The sequence below is a fragment of the Heterodontus francisci genome, chromosome 5 (genome assembly GCF_036365525.1).
Source record: "Heterodontus francisci isolate sHetFra1 chromosome 5, sHetFra1.hap1, whole genome shotgun sequence".
Lineage (NCBI taxonomy): Eukaryota > Metazoa > Chordata > Chondrichthyes > Heterodontiformes > Heterodontidae > Heterodontus > Heterodontus francisci.
Genome location: NC_090375.1, coordinates 17520134 through 17536745, shown reverse-complemented (window position 1 = coordinate 17536745; position 16612 = coordinate 17520134). Strand labels below are relative to the sequence as shown.

General features: G+C 43.7%; 1 long non-coding RNA gene across 1 annotated transcript in view; it reads left to right on the top strand.

Annotated features, from left to right (window-relative positions):
* The window catches only part of LOC137369756 (uncharacterized), a 28750-nt gene extending 12462 nt beyond the window's left edge, over positions 1-16288 (top strand). Inside the window, exon 3 of the long non-coding RNA XR_010975005.1 lies at positions 15986-16288. This is a non-coding gene — a long non-coding RNA (uncharacterized lncRNA). The remainder of the gene's footprint in view (positions 1-15985) is intronic.
* The last annotated feature ends 324 nt before the right edge of the window (positions 16289-16612 follow it).

The window sequence follows — 16612 nt, the reverse complement described above, 5'->3', positions numbered from 1 at the left end:
TCCTGCATGGTAGGCTGGTCCAGAAGGTTCGAACACATGGGATCCAGGGTGAGCTGGCCAATTGGATACAAAATTGGCTTGGTGATAGGAGGCAGAGGGTGATAGTGGAGGGTTATTTTTCAGATTGGAGTCCAGTGACCAGTGGTGTGCCGCAGGGATCGGTGCTGGGCCCTCTGTTGTTTGTCATATATATTAATGACTTGGCTGTGAATGTAGGGGGCATGATTAGTAAATTTGCAGATGACACCAAAATTGGTGGTATAGTGGACAGTGAAGAAGGTTGTCTCAGGTTACAACAGGATATACATAAACTGGGAAAGTGGGCAAGGGATTGGCAAATGGATTTTAATGCAGACAAGTGCAAAGTGATGCATTTTGGGAAGTTAAACCAGGGCAGGACATATACAGTGAATGGCAGGGCCGTGGGGAGTGTTGTTGAGCAGAGAGACCTTGGGGTGCAAGTACATAGTTCCCTGAAAGTGGCAACACAGGTAGACAGAGCAAAGAACAAAGAACAGTACAGCACAGGCACAGGCCATTCGTCCCTCCAAGCCTGCGCCGATCCTGATACCTGTCTAAACTAAAACCTTCTGCACTTCCGGGGTCCTTATCCCTCTATTCCCATTCTATTCATGTATTTGTCAAGATGCCTCTTAAACGTCACTATCGTACCTGCTTCCACCACCTCCCCCGGCAGCAAGTTCCAGGCACTCACCACCCTCTGTGTAAAGAACTTGCCTCGCACAACCCCTCTAAACTTTGCCCCTCGCACCTTCCACCTATGTCCCCTAGTAGCTGACTCTTGCACCTTGGGAAAAAACTTCTGACTATCCACTCTGTCCATGCCACTCATAACTTTGTAAACCTCTATCATGTCGCCCCTCCACCTCCGTCGTTCCAGTGAAAACAATCTGAGTTTTTCCAACCTCTCCTCATAGCTAATGCCCTCCAGACCAGGCAACATCCTGGTAAACCTCTTCTATACCCTCTCCAAAGCCTCCACGTCCTTCTGGTAGTGTGGCGACCAGAATTGCACGCAATATTCTAAGTGTGGCCTAACTAAAGTTCTGTACAGCTGCAGCATGACTTGCCAATTTTTATACTCTATGCCCCGACCGATGAAGGCAAGCATGCCGTATGCCTTCTTGACTACCTTATCCACCTGCGTTGCCACTTTCAGTGACCTGTGGACCTGTACGCCCAGATCTCTCTGCCTGTCAATACTCCTAAGGGTTCTGCCATTTACTGTATACTTCCCACCTGTATTAGGTCTTCCAAAATGCATTACCTCACATTTGTCCGGATTAAACTCCATCTGCCATTTCTCCGCCCAAGTCTCCAACTGATCTATGTCCTGCTGTATCCTCTGACAATCCTCATCACTATCCGCAACTCCACCAACCTTTGTGTCATACGCAAACTTACTAATCAGACCAGCTACATTTTCCTCCAAATCATTTATATATACTACAAATAGCAAAGGTCCCAGCACTGATCCCTGCGGAACACGACTAGTCACAGCCCTCCATTCAGAAAAGCACCCTTCCACTGCAACCCTCTGTCTTCTATGACCGAGCCAGTTCCGAAGAAGGGTCACTGACCCGAAACGTTAACTCTGCTTCTCTTTTCACAGATGCTGCCAGACCTGCTGAGTGGTTCCAGCATTTCTTGTTTTTATTTCAGTTCTGTATCCATCTTGCCAGCTCACCTCTGATCCCGTGTGACTTCACCTTTTGTACCAGTCTGCCATGAGGGACCTTGTCAAAGGATTTACGGAAGTCCATATAGACAACATCCACTGCCCTTCCTTCATCAATCATCTTTGTCACTTCCTCAAAAAACTCAATCAAGTTAGTGAGACACAACCTCCCCTTCACAAAACCATGCTGCCTCTCGCTAATAAGTTCATTTGTTTCCAAATGGGAGTAAATCCTGTCCTGAAGAATCCTCTCTAATAAATTTACTACCACTGACGTAAGGCTCACCGGCCTATAATTTCCTGGATTATCCTTGCTACCCTTCTTAATCAAAGGAACAACATTGGCTATTCTCCAGTCCTCTGGGACCTCACCTGTAGCCAATGAGGATGCAAAGATTTCTGTCAAGGCCCCAGCAATTTCTTCCCTTGCCTCCCTCAGTATTCTGGGGTAGATCCCATCAGGCCCTGGGGACTTATCTACTTTATTGCTTTGCAAGACGCCCAACACCTCCTCCTTTTTGATTACAACATGACCCAGACTATCTACACTCCCTTCCCTAGACTCATCATCCACCAAGTCCTTCTCTTTGGTGAATACTGATGCAAAGTACTCATTTAGTACCTCTCCCATTTCCTCTGGCTCCACACATAGATTCCCTCCTCTGTCCTTGAGTGGGCCAACCCTTTCCCTGGTTACCCTCTTGCTCTTTATGTACGTATAAAAAGCAGGTTGGTGAAGAAGGCTTATGGCATGCTTGCCTTCATCGGCTGAGGCATTGAGTACAAGAGTTGGGACATCATGTTACAGTTGTACATAACGTTGGTTCGGCCGCATTTGGAGTACTGTATGCTGTTCTGGTTGCTGCACTACAGGAAAGATGTGATTAAGCTAGAGAGGGTGCAGAAAAGATTCACAAGGACGCTGCCTGGTTTGGAGGGCTTGAGTTATAAAGAGAGATTGGATAGGCTGGGTCTGTTTTCCCTGGAGCGAAGGAGGCTGAGAGGGGACATGATAGAGGTATGTAAAATTATGAGAGGCATAGATAGGGTAGATAGCCAGAGTCTGTTTCCCGTGGTAGGGGTGACTAAAACTAGAGGGCATAGATTTAAGGTGAGAGGGAGGAGGTTTAAAGGGGATCAAAGGGGTAAATTTTTCAAACAGAGAATAGTGGGTATCTGGAATAAGCTGCCAGAGGAGGTGGTGGAGGCAGGAACAGTAGCAACATTTAAGAGGCATCTGGACAGGTACTTGAATGAGCAAGGCATAGAGGGATATGGAATTAATGCAGGCAGATGGGATTAGTATAGATGAGCATTATGGTCAGCATGGATGCGGTGGGCCAAATGGCCTGTTTCTATGCTGTATGACTCTATGACTCTATGACTCTATGACCATGCCTCCCCAGTGTTATTTTAAATTGTATCTTTGACTAAAAAAAATCCAATTCATTGGGCAGGCAAGGGTTGGTTGGACAAAGGTAGCAAACAGATTTTGTGAACTTTCAAATGCCACTGAGCTTCGATCAGGACACAGTGGCACTTACGAGGTGGTTATTAAAAGTGAAATTACCTATGTTGTAAAAACACACTCTGCTGTAAAAGAAACATCACTGCAATTATTATGGGAACAGGCTTGCCATAATTACAGAGATAACCAAAGATGATGGGCAACCATAAAAGTTCTTCCCTTCTGCAGTGGCAGTCATATTTTATGAAACCTTTCATGATGTATTTCCCTTCATAAATATTAACAAGAAAATGTAATGACAGAATGTCTCAACAATGTATTGTTTCAAGTGAATGTGTGCAATGCAGAAATTTGCGAGGTAGCTGAACATTCTGAACCTGAACGTAATGGAAAGAAAATGGAAAACTCCCAACACAAGTCTAATTATCATTTCATAAGGGTATCAGAAAGAATGGAACAAGAATAGGCTGTTCCTTCTACAGCCTTTGTACATTTTAAAAATATAATTAGCTCCATTCAACCCATTTCATTTTTGGGAATAGCCTTTGCAAAGTTTCTCCTTGTCTCCCTAAAAACTCCAGAATATTTACATAACATTATATAATATGTGGTAGATTTTATTTTATTGCAACAACACAGATTATGGGGAAATATAAAAGAAATGTAAAATTATGAAAGGATGGGACAAGGGAGCGAGAAGCAGATTGTTTTCAGTAGTTGAGGGATCAAGAAGAACAAGGGGGTCTGGATGCAAGATTAAGTGCAATGATTTAGATCAGAGGTTGTGTAGAGTTAGAACATCTTTACACAGAGTTGTGAGGCTGTGGAATTCATTTCCAGCCTTAATGGGTTAGGCAGAAACTGCTTCAATATTCAAGATTAGATTGGATCTGTGAATGGAGGGATATGGGAACAATATTTTCTTGTGCAGAGGGTGAATGCATTGACTGGATGAGATGAATAGTCTGATTTCATGTTGTAACTTTGATGTATTTCTATGTATTTTCATGACTGATTGTCTGCCTTATCATGATACATCAATGTTCACAGCAGCTCAGGAACTATCACATTTCATACCACGTTTTACTATCTCTATTTGTACTTTTGCTTAAAATCCTCAATCCCATTTTTTACTGGATAGGCATCCCATTCTTTTCAAAGGTGTTAACTGTTTTATCTGTGAGTTTATATCTCATATACATGACCCCACAGATGGAAATTAAACACTGGGGGAGTTTTTAGATTGGGCTTGGGAAGAAAACTGATATTATACTAGTTGCTGTTGTATGTCCCGCCCCAAAGTGTATAACAGGCAACCAATCCGCAACTGTCAGTTGTCAGTTTGTGCTCAAACTGAAAATTACCCCTGTTCTTTCTGATTTCAAGTTAATTGTGCCCTAACTTATCCAACAACAATAACAAATTTCATTTCTGTAGCACTTTTAACACAGTAAAATGTCCAAGGTACTTCACATGAACATTATGAAACAAAATTTGACACAGCCACATAAGTGGTTATTATGACAGATAAGAGGTAGGTTTTAAGGAGCGTTTTAAAGGAGGAAAGCAGGTTAGAGAGACGGAGAGGTTTTGGGAGGGGATTCCAGAGCTCAGGGACTTGACGGCTGGAGATAAGGTCACCAATCATGCAGCAATTAAAATCGGGGTTGCTTAAGAGGCCAGAATTAGAGGATCACGATATCTTGGAGGGTGTGGGGCTGGAAGAGATTACAGGGGTAGGGAGGGGAGAGGCCATGGATGGATGTGAAAACAAGGATGTGATTTTTAAAATCGAGGTGTTGCTTAACTGGGAGCCAATGTAGGTCAGTGAGTACGTGGGTGCTGGGTGAACGGGACTTGGTGTGAGTTACAATATGGATAGCACAATTTGGATCAGCTTAAGTCCATGGAGGGTGTAAGATGGGAGGCTGGCCAGGAGAGCATTGGAATAATAAAGTCTAGAGGTAACAAAGGGGTAACCAACATCACCAAGAACTGATTATCTGATGATTATCAAATTGCTGTGTCTGGAATCTTGCTGTGCACAATTTGACTGCTGCTTTTCCTGCAATACACAGTGACTGTACCTCACGACGGTACTTAATTGGCTGTAAAGCACTTTTGAGCCTGTGGTCATGAAAGGCGCTATACAAATGTAAATTCATGTTTCTTTCTTCATTAATGTACTGCAACTCTGTGCTCACATTTTAAGTTAAATCATTTGCTTGCATATATATTATTCATTCCTTTCTGGAACATGTAGAACCATAGGACCATAGAAACATTACGGCACAGAAAGAGGCCATTCAGCCCATTGTGTCTGTGCCAGCCGAAAGAGAAAAACTAGCTGCCCAATCAAATCCCACCTTCCAGCACCTGGTCCGTAGCCTTGCTGGTTACAGCACTTCAGGTGCATGTCCAGGTACCTTTTCAAAGAATTGAGGGATTCTGCCTCCACCACCATTCCTGGCAGTGATTCCAGACACCCACCACCCTCTGGGTGAAAAGGTTTTTTCTCATGTCTGCTCTAATCCTTCTACCAATCACCTTAAATCTGTGCTCCCTGGTAATTGACCTCTCCACTAGGGAAACAGGTCCTTCCTGTCTACTCTATCTAGGCCCCTCATAATTTTGTACCATTACATCACTCCTCAGCCTCCTCTGTTCTAAGGAAAACAAACCTAGCCTATTAAATCTTTCCTAAAAGCTGCAACTTTCGAGCCCTGGCAACATTCTTGTCTTCTTTTACTAGGACTAGTGAAAAAAAACTTTAGACGTTTCATTCGAAATTATTATTTTTTTAATTAATTCATGGTTTGTGGGTGTTGCTGGCTATGCCAGCATTTATTGCTCATCCCTAATTGCCCTTGAGAAGGTGGTGGTGAGCTGCCTTCTTGAACCGCTGCAGTCTATGTGGGGTAGGTACACTCACAGTGCTGTTAGGAAGGGAGTTCCAGGATTTTGACCCAGCAACAGTGAAGGAATGGCGATATTGTTCCAATTCAAGATGGTGTGTGCCTTGGACGGGAACTTGCAGGTGGTGGTGTTCCCATGCATTTGCTGCCCTTGTCCTTCTAGTTGGTAGAGGTCACGGGTTTGGAAGGTGCTGTCTAACGAGCCTAGGTGCATTGCTACAGTGCATCTTGTAGATGGTACACACTGCTGCCACTGTGCGTCAGTGGTAGAGGGAGTGAATGTTTGAGGATGGGGTGCCAATCAAGCGGGCTGCTTTGTCCTGGATGGTGTCGAACTTCTTGAGTGTTGTTGGAGCTGCACCCATCCAGGCAAGTGGAGAGTATTCCATCACACTCCTGACTTGTGCCTTGTAGATGGTGGACAGGCTTTGGGGAGTAAGGAGGTGCAGGATTCCTAGCCTCTGACCTGCTCTTGTAGCCATGGTATTTATATGGCTGCTCCAGTTCAGTTTCTGGTCAATGGTAGCCCCTCGGATGTTGATAGTGGGGGATTCAACAATGGTAATGCCATTGAACGTCAAGGGCAGATGGTCAGATTCTCTCTTGCTGGAGATGGTCATTGCCTGGCACTTGTGTGGCGCGAATGTTACTTGCCAATTATCAGCCCAAGCCTGGATATTGTCCAGGTCTTGCTGCATTTCTACATGGACTGCTTCAGTATCTGAGGAGTTACGAATGATGCTGAACATTGTGCAATCATCAGAGAACATCCCCACTTCTGACCTTATGATTGAAGGAAGGTCATTGATGAAGCGGCTGAAGATTGTTGGGCCGAGGACACTACCCTGAGGAACTCCTGCAGTGATGTCCTGGAGCTGAGATGATTGACCTCCAACAACCACAAACATCTTCCTTTGTGTTAGGTATGACTCCAACCAGCGGAGAGTTTTCCCCCTGATTCCAATTGACTCCAGTTTTGCTATACTCGGTCAAATGCTGCCTTGATGTCAAAGGCAGACACTTTCACCTCACCTCTTGGGTTCCATTCCAGCTCTTTTGTCCATGTTTGAACCAAGGCTGTGAGAAGGTCAGGAGCTGAGTGACCCTGGCGGAACCCAAACTGAGCGTCACTGAGCACGTTATTGCTAAGCAAGTGCTGCTTGATGGCACTGTTGATGACACCTTCCATCACTTTACTGATGATTGAGAGTAGACTGATGGGGCGGTAATTGGCCAGGTTGGACTTGTGTACAGGACATACCTGGGCAATTTTCCACATTGCCGGGTAGATGCCAGCGTTGTAGCTGTACTGGAACAGCTTGGCTAGGGGCACGGCAATTCTGGAACACAGGTCTTCAGTACTATTATCCATTAGTATTATTATCCATGGTTGCATCAAAATATGTGTCTAAATTACAAAAGGTTACTAAAACAAGTGTGTTAAGTAAGCGGTATAGAGCGAAATGAAGAATTCAGGATATATTACATCTTGCGACATTACCATATATCCCTGATGAGCTGAAGCAATGGATTCATGGTAGGATGTGACTATTGCTTTTACATTACCAGGAAAAATGAATTTAACCAGATCTTCATAGAGGGGGTGAAGGTTTTCTAGTTCATCAGAGGGAAAGAAGTACAGATCAATAGATAGCAAGGGACAAAAGTAAAGTTACCCAAAGTTGGTGTCAGGCACTGTGGTTGTCTGTAAGCTATTGCACCATGGAGACCATCACGATCAAGCCTGATCCTATCATCAACAAAACACCTGCAAGCCATAGAGTTATACAGCATTGAAACAGGCCCTTCGGTCCATCGTGTCTGTGCCGACCATCAAGCACCTAACTGTTCTAATCCCATTTTCCAGCATTTGGCCCACATCCTTGTATGCAATGACGTTTCAAGTGCTCATCTAAATACTTCTTAAATGTTGTGAGGGTTCCTGCCTCTACCACCTCTTCAGGCAGTGAGTTCCAGATTCCAACCACCCTCTGGGTGAAAAACCTTTTCCTCAAATCTCCTCTAAACCTCCTGCCCCTTACCTTAAATCTATGCCCCCTGGTTATTAACCCCTCCACTAAGGGAAAAAGTTTCTTCCGATCTAACCTATCAATGCCTCTCATAATTTTGTATACCTCAATCATGTCCCCTCTCAGCCTTCTCTGCTCTAAGGAAAACAACCCTAGCCTTTTCAGTCTCTCTTCATAGCTGAAATGCTCCAGCCCAGGCAACATCCTGGTGAATCTCCTCTCCTACCCTCTCCATTGCAATCACATCTTTCCAATAGTGTGGTGCCCAGAACTGTACACAGTACTCCAGCTTTGGCCTAACTAGTGTTTTGTACAGCTCCATCATAACCTCCCTGCTCTTATATTCTATGCCTCGGCTAATAAAGGCAAGTATCTCATCAGCCTTCCGAACCACCTTATCTACCTGTGCTGCTGCCTTCAATAGTAGCAAGTGCATGTGTCCAGCAGGGATGATCTAATAGCAATTACAAATTAAAATATTATTTGACATTTCAGCTTCTCTAGCTTGGGAATACTGAGGTCAATTATAATGTCTCTGCCCTACTTCAACTAAGATCATTTAACTGACTACAGACCAGGGATCAAAATGATATGTTCTTGTATACGGTTCGGTATCATGCCAAGCAGTGTATTTACCCACTGAGCCACTGGGAGAGTTCTTTGTTTGAAAATGTCCATTGATATTGAATTACTAGCTTTTGATAGGAACCAGTTCCTCATTTCTGCTATTCTATGCGACTTTTCTCTTCTGATCGTATGTTTTGCTTGAGAATTGTTAATTTTGTACTCATGTTCTTGAGTTCAGTTTTACTTTAAGAGCCTGTTTTTATCTACAATTTCTTTGTCTTTCAATTTAGTAAACTAATTGGGCCATGTCATCTCTCAACTTTCTTGTATCCAATGAAATTAAGTTCAATAAGTTGTGGGCATCATCTTGCCCATTGTCCTCCTAATTCTGCTGTTTTAAAACAAAAGCAAAATACTGTGGATGCTGGAAATCTGAAAAAAACAAACAGAAAATGCTGGAAATAGTCAGGCTGCATCCATAGAGAGAAAAACATACTGACCTAGAGTTGATACTAGTTTGTGCTGTGGCTTATAGGAGTATTTTGAGGGATTAGGCATTGCAAGAGTTAAATGACCCTAAGCTTTTAGTAAGAGCTGCTGTTCTGCAAAATCCACAATTTTCAGACTTTCAGGATGCCATACAATCGCAAGTGTCCTTGTTATTGCAAAATGTAATTGACATTGCTCAAAGAGAAATCGAGAGAGAGAACAAAGAACAAAACAAAGAAAAGAAAGAACAAAGAAAATTACAGCACAGGAACAGGCCCTTCGGCCCTCCAAGCCTGCGCCGATCCAGACCCTCTATCTAAACATGACGCCTATTTTCTAAGGGTCTGTATCTCTTTGCTTCCTGCCCATTCATGTATCTGTCTAGATACATCTTAAAAGACGCTATCGTGCCCGCGTCTACCACCTCCGCTGGCAACACGTTCCAGGCACCCACCACCCTCTGTGTAAAGAACTTTCCACGCATATCCCCCCTAAACTTTTCCCCTCTCACTTTGAACTCGTGACCCCTAGTAATTGAATCCCCCACTCTGGGAAAAAGCTTCTTGCTATCCAACCTGTCTATACCTCTCATGATTTTGTACACCTCAATCAAGTCCCCCCTCAACCTCCGTCTTTCTAATGAAAATAATCCTAATCTGCTCAACCTCTCTTCATAGCTAGCGCCCTCCATACCAGGCAACATCCTGGTGAACCTCCTCTGCACCCTCTCCAAAGCATCCAATTCCTTTTGGTAATGTGGCGACCAGAACTGCACGCAGTATTCCAAATGTGGCCGAACCAAAGTCTTATACAACTGTAACATGACCTGCCAACTCTTGTACTCAATACCCCGTCCGATGAAGGAAAGCATGCCGTATGCCTTCTTGACCACTCGATTGACCTGCGTTGCCACCTTCAGGGAACAATGGACCTGAACACCCAAATCTCTCTGTACATCAATTTTCCCCAGGACTTTTCCATTTACTGTATAGTTCACTCTTGAATTGGATCTTCCAAAATGCATCACCTCACATTTGCCCTGATTGAACTCCATCTGCTATTTTTCTGCCCAACTCTCCAATCTATCTATATTCTGCTGTATTCTCTGACAGTCCCCTTCACTATCTGCTACTCCACCAATCTTAGTGTCGTCTGCAAACTTGCTAATCAGACCACCTATACTTTCCTCCAAATCATTTATGTATATCACAAACAACAGTGGTCCCAGCACGGATCCCTGTGGAACACCACTGGTCACACGTCTCCATTTTGAGAAACTCCCTTCCACTGTTACTCTCTGTCTCCTGTTGCCCAGCCAGTTCTTTATCCATCTAGCTAGTACACCTTGGACCCCATGTGCCTTCACTTTCTCCATCAGCCTACCATGGGGAACCTTATCAAATGCCTTACTGAAGTTCATGTATACGACATCTACAGCCCTTCCCTCATCAATCAACTTTGCCACTTCCTCAAAGAATTCTATTAAGTTGGTAAGACATGACGTTCCCTGCACAAAACCATGTTGCCTATCACTGATAAGCCCATTTTCTTCCAAATGGGAATATATTCTATCCATTAGTAACTTCTCCAGCAGTTTCCCTACCACTGTCGTCAGGCTCACCAGTCTATAATTACCTGGATTATCCCTGCTACCCTTCTTAAACAAGGGGACAACATTAGCAATTCTCCAGTCCTCCGGGACCTCACCTGTGTTTAAGGATGCTGCAAAGATATCTGTTAAGGTCCCAGTTATTTCCTCTCTCGCTTCCCACAGTAACCTGGGATAGATCCCATCCGGACCTGGGGACTTGTCCACCTTAATGCCTTTTAGAATACCCAACACTTCCTCCACCCTTATGCCGACTTGACCTAGAGTAATCAAACATCTGTTCCTAACCTCAACATCCTTCATGTCCCTCTCCTCGGTGAATACCGATGCAAGTACTTGTTTGGAATCTCACCCATTTTCTCTGACTCCACGCATAACTTTCCTCCTTTGTCCTTGAGTGGGCCAATCTTTTCTCTAGTTACCCTCTTGCTCTTTATATATGAATAAAAGGCTTTGGTATTTTCCTTAACCCTGTTTGCTAAAGATATTTCATGACCCCTTTTAGCCCTCTTAATTCCTCATTTCAGATTGGTCCTACATTCCTGATATTCTTTCAAAGCTTCGTCTTTCTTCAGCCACCTAGACCTTATGTATGCTTCCTTTTTCCTCTTAGCTAGTCTCACAATTTCACCTGTCATCCATGGTTCCCTATGAAAAAGAAAGACTTCTGTTTATATAGCACCTTTCATAGCCTCAGGATGTCTCGAAGTGCTTTACAGGCAATGAAGTATAGTCACTGCTGTAATCTAGAAAATTTGAGCAGGGCAAGCTCCCACAAACAGAATGGATAATAACCAAATAATCTGCTTTGATGTTGATTGAGGTATAAATATTGGCCAGGGCACCAGAGATAACTCCCCTACTCTTCTTCAAAATCGTGTCAGGGGGGTTTTCGCGCCCACGTGAGAGGGCTGACAGGGCCTCAGTTTAACATCTGACTCAAAAGTCAACACCTCTGACAGTGCAACACCGGAATGTCAGCCTTAAGTTCTGTGCTCAAACCTTCTCACTCAGAAGCAAACATGCTACCAACTGAACCACAGCTGACACATGTACACTGTTTCCTTGTGATCAGTGGAGAAGCATGTGCTGTGGGGAAGCAAAGTGTTTCGAGTGCATGGAGAGGGCAAGGGAATGGGCGGTTAGTTTATTTTTATGTGTTTGTGGGATGTGGGTGTCTCTGGCTAGGCCAGCATTTATTGCCCATTCCAAATTGCCCTTGAACTGAGTGGCTTGCTCGGCCATTTCAGAGGGCATTTTAAGAATCAACCACATTGCTGTAGCCAGGTCTAATGTAGAGAAATAGAGTTAGGAAGACCTCATGCTTGTTGTTGTGGTCAAGTTGTTGAAGTGATTCTGGCACAGAACCCACATACTGAGGATGATGGTGCAAGTGTTGCCATTGTCTGCTACTTCTCTCTCAACCTACTGCAAGCTCTGTTTGGAAACCTTCCTGCTAGCAGAAGGGAACAGCATCCGCCTGCATACCCACACTGGCTCCATAAGCACCTGTACTGGAGAAGTGAGGTGCTCTTGCCTGAAACATTTGTAACTGCACAATAGTCCCAGGTGCAACACTAAGTTCAGCTGAGTAGTATAATGCCTTGTTTTAAGAGGTTAAATGGGTGGTAGGACCCTAGAAATTCCACCTGCCAGTTAGGTGGGCTGCCCGTCATCTTTGAAAATGCAAGGGCAGCTTGCCAATGAAAGTTAAATGGTGCAGGCTCAGATTAATGGCAATAGGCGGGCGCCCCAATCACACCATCTGCTAGGGTTAGCAACCCTCCAGAACGACCCTGGAGTCTCCAGGAATTAAGGACCAATCTCCAGAACACTGCTGCGAGCAACTCAGGAGAAAAATCATAAGGGCAACAAAAATATTGCGAGTTTAAGACATTTTCTTTGAAAACTTTTGTTTACTTGTTATAAAAATATTGGAAATGGAAATAAAAGGCTGTTTGACTGGCAGTCAAGATTCATCCAATCAGGTAATGTAGTTTTGATTCTCTTTACGATTGGTGTAGGAAGGTGGTACCCTCGGAGTATGGACATATCAGCAACCCTACCACCCAACAATGCCCAAAAACCACTTGTAGTTAAAGTCAACTCTCTAATTCCTTGAAATTTATTTTGAATAACATCAGCTTTCTGATAGCTACATGTGATTTAAATTCTTGAGCTGATTTTACTGAACCTAGAATTTATTCAGTCGTCATTTGTGAAGACCGATGTAAAGAATTCATTCAACAATTGGCCATTTACTAATTCCCATGCTTCCTCTCAGTTAATGGGTGTTTAACACTGTATTTCATAAACAGGTAAAGTAATTAATCTTTTTGCAGATATCTGCAATCTGCCTTTCTGATGCCATCTGCCCCTTTGAGGACTTGTTCTATTATCATTCGTGGTGTTTGCATAACTCTGTCCCTTCTACATTTGGAGTACTCATACAGCCCTTCATAATTCAAAGTTACTTTTGCACTAAATATTGGGATTTCCCCCCAAAAAGTCATTTAAGCAACATAAATAATGCAACAATAGAATAAAAAATTGAAATTGAATTGATTTAAATTAAGTAACTTTGAATTAAAGATTGACTGTATTTTGATCTCAGAGTCACAGGTCCCTCTGATCAGTGTGATAAGAGGTGAACAGGTTTTTCCACTTCACAGGGCCTTTAGTCACAGCAATGCCAGATTGATGTGCCTTTTCAATAAGAGCAGTCTCAGTTTATGGACTGAGTTAGAGCAGCATAAAATTCATGGCGTCAGTGGACAACGTCTTCGATATACGGTTGACCCTTCTTCTGTACTGATGAGATTTTGCATCATTTCAAATCCAAGTCGTATTGTAATCCATTAGATGAGACGTTTATTTGAATGTATTTTATTAAAAAATATACCGCCGGGATATGAATCAATGCAGATATTAGCAAGATGCTTGAATTTCTCAGTGAAGAATATTAGGAAAAGTCACAACCTTAAGGGACAGAATGACTTTAAATGTAAACCACGAGCTTTGGGTAACTTTAAATGCACCTTCCAAACCTGCGACCTCTACTACCTAGAAGGACAAGGGCAGCAGATGCATGGGATCGCCACCATCTGCAAGTTCCCCTCCAAGTCACACACCATCCTGACTTGGAACTATATCGCCGTTCCTTCACTGTCGCTGGGTCAAATTCTTAGAACTCTCTCTCTAACAGCACTGTGGGTGTACCTACACCCCAAGGACTGCAGGGGTTCAAGAAGGCAGCTCACCACCACCTTCTCAAGGGCAATTAGGGATGGGCAATAAAGGCTGGCCTTGCTAGCCACACTCACATCCCATGAAAGAAGTTTAAAAATGTGAGTTTGTGATCTCTGTATTTGTATAGTAGTCTGAGTGTGAGGAAACATTATTTACAGCATTAGCTTTGATGATTTGTCAATGGGAAAAGGAGTTTCATTACTTCTCAGTTCCCAAAGGACTGAATTGTGTACCTATTGATAGATTATTTCAGTTTGACAGACTGGGGAAGACATGGGGACATGCAATTAAACTGTTCCCACTCCAGACCTTGGCCGGGATTTTGTTGAGCTCCCGACATCAGGCTCCGTGGCAGGGGTGGGGGGGGTGGCGGTGGCCAGAAGATCACAGCAGCAGCGGCCCACGATGGAGTACGATGCCGGGCCCGATCTTCCTGGTGGCGGCAAGACTCTGTGGCAGCCCTCCCGCCACTCGGCAACAGGACCCAACTTTAAATATTTAAATACGAACATACGAGTTAGGAGTAGGCCACTCGGCCCCTCAAGCCTGCTCCACATGTTCATGGCTTAACTGATTACTCCACATTTCCACCTACCCCAGGAAAGGAATATGCCATTAACCACGATCTTACTGGCCATCCGGGATCTTCCATGTGATGGGCGGCACTCATGTGCCTTAACTTTCCCATCCAGGGAAAACCTGCACCACCAAGGTGGGGAAGGGGGCAATTTGCAAGGGGGTGGGGGTGGGATTAAGGTCAACTCTACGTTTCTAGTGTAGGGTGGAGGGGAAGAGGTGACCTCAGCACTTTCTGCAGTTGAGGGATGGGGGGGAGAGGTCATTTTGGCAGTTTAAGTGTTTTGGGGGGGAGAGGGCAACTGTACAATGTAAGTGTTTTGGGGGGGGGGGGTGGTAACAGGGCGACAATTTATTTGAGGTGTAGTGGGGGAGGTGTATGGATTTCAACCCCGCACTTTTTGTGGCAGGTCTGGCAGCCCTTTAAAAATGGTGCCAGCACCTGCACAGAGGCAGCTGACGCCGTTCACAGCATCGCTGAGGCCTGCCCGACACGTGATTGGGAGGGGCGGGGGGGGGGGTCAGCCCACCCTGCGTATTTAAATGAGCCGCTGCCCGCTAGATCATGACAGCATTGTGGCACGTTTCGCCTGCTGAGAATAAAATTGAGTGCAAAAGTCAGGACTGGCACTCCAATGCAGTACTGAGGGAGCAAGGTGCTGTTGTTTGGATGAGATGTTAAACTGAGGTCCTGTCTGCTCTCTCAGGTAGATATGAAAGATCCCATGGTGCTGTTTTGAGGAAGAGTCGGGGAGTTCTCTCTGGTGTCCCTGCTAATATTTATTCCTCAATCAAGGTCGCCAAAAAAAAAATTATCTGGTCAATCTCACATTGCTATTTGTGGGAGCTTGCCGTGCACAAATTGGCTGTTGCGTTTCTTGCAACAGTGACGACACTGCAAAAGTACTTCATTTGCTGTAAAGAGCTTTGAGTCGTCAGGAGGTCGTGAAAGGTGCTGTCCCAAACATGCTTGTTACAGCGTCAATATTCAATTCATTCAAATATTAGAGGAAGAAAGATTTTAATTAGGAGTGGGCCAAATTCCCCACTGTAACTTCAGTCTTCTGCCACAGGATATGGACTTTCTCCGTTAAGACAGAATATAAATATAACCATATACTTGGATTCTAAAATACACTTTGTATACGGTGCTTCATAGCGTAAGTCCACATTGCCTTGTGGAAAGAAAATATTTGTGAAATGTGCCTATGTAAATTTATGGTTATGACAAATGATTGATGCATATTTGTGAAACAGTACAGTCCAAACCGCATGCTGCATTAATTTGTAAATGATGATCGCAAGTCCCACAATATAAAAAGCCCGCCACGGAGGATAGATGATTCCAGAGACTTTAAAATAACTACATATCTGTTTCTACAGCCGAGTTGGAGACTCGTCTACTTACTGGTTTATGAATTGTGAGGCAAAGTTACAGTGATCGAAAAAAAGACATAGGACAAGAAAAAAAGGACGAGTTTCATTCCAAACCACATTGTCAGTTTTTATGAGTCGATGGAAAATATTCTGTATGCCAGCTAACGAAAAATAACAATGCTGTCTGCCATTATTGATTTATAAACTTAAAACATATCCTCATTATAGTGCTGTGTTCTCACGCTAAATGCACGTTATATGTCGCGAGTCAATCGAACTTTATCGCCAGATTAATGCAAAATCACTATAATCCCTGTATTTGAATTACGAATAAAATATTTCAAATGACAGCTTTATGAAGCATGTTATTTTGTATTGATTATACTAGCAAACAATATATTATTAATTAAATGTCATGTTTTGGCTCACCGAAACATGTTTACTCACTAGCACGATACTGCATAGAATCCGACCAAATTAATCCCAATTTGCCCCTATTTTCAGGACATGCGCCTCCTTTAAATAATTAATGCTTTACTTTACCATCTATGGAAGTCCATTAAAATATCACACTCTTCAAATATTACACTAACTTGCCTTGCACCTGTATTCCCCATTACAGGAATGCCGACT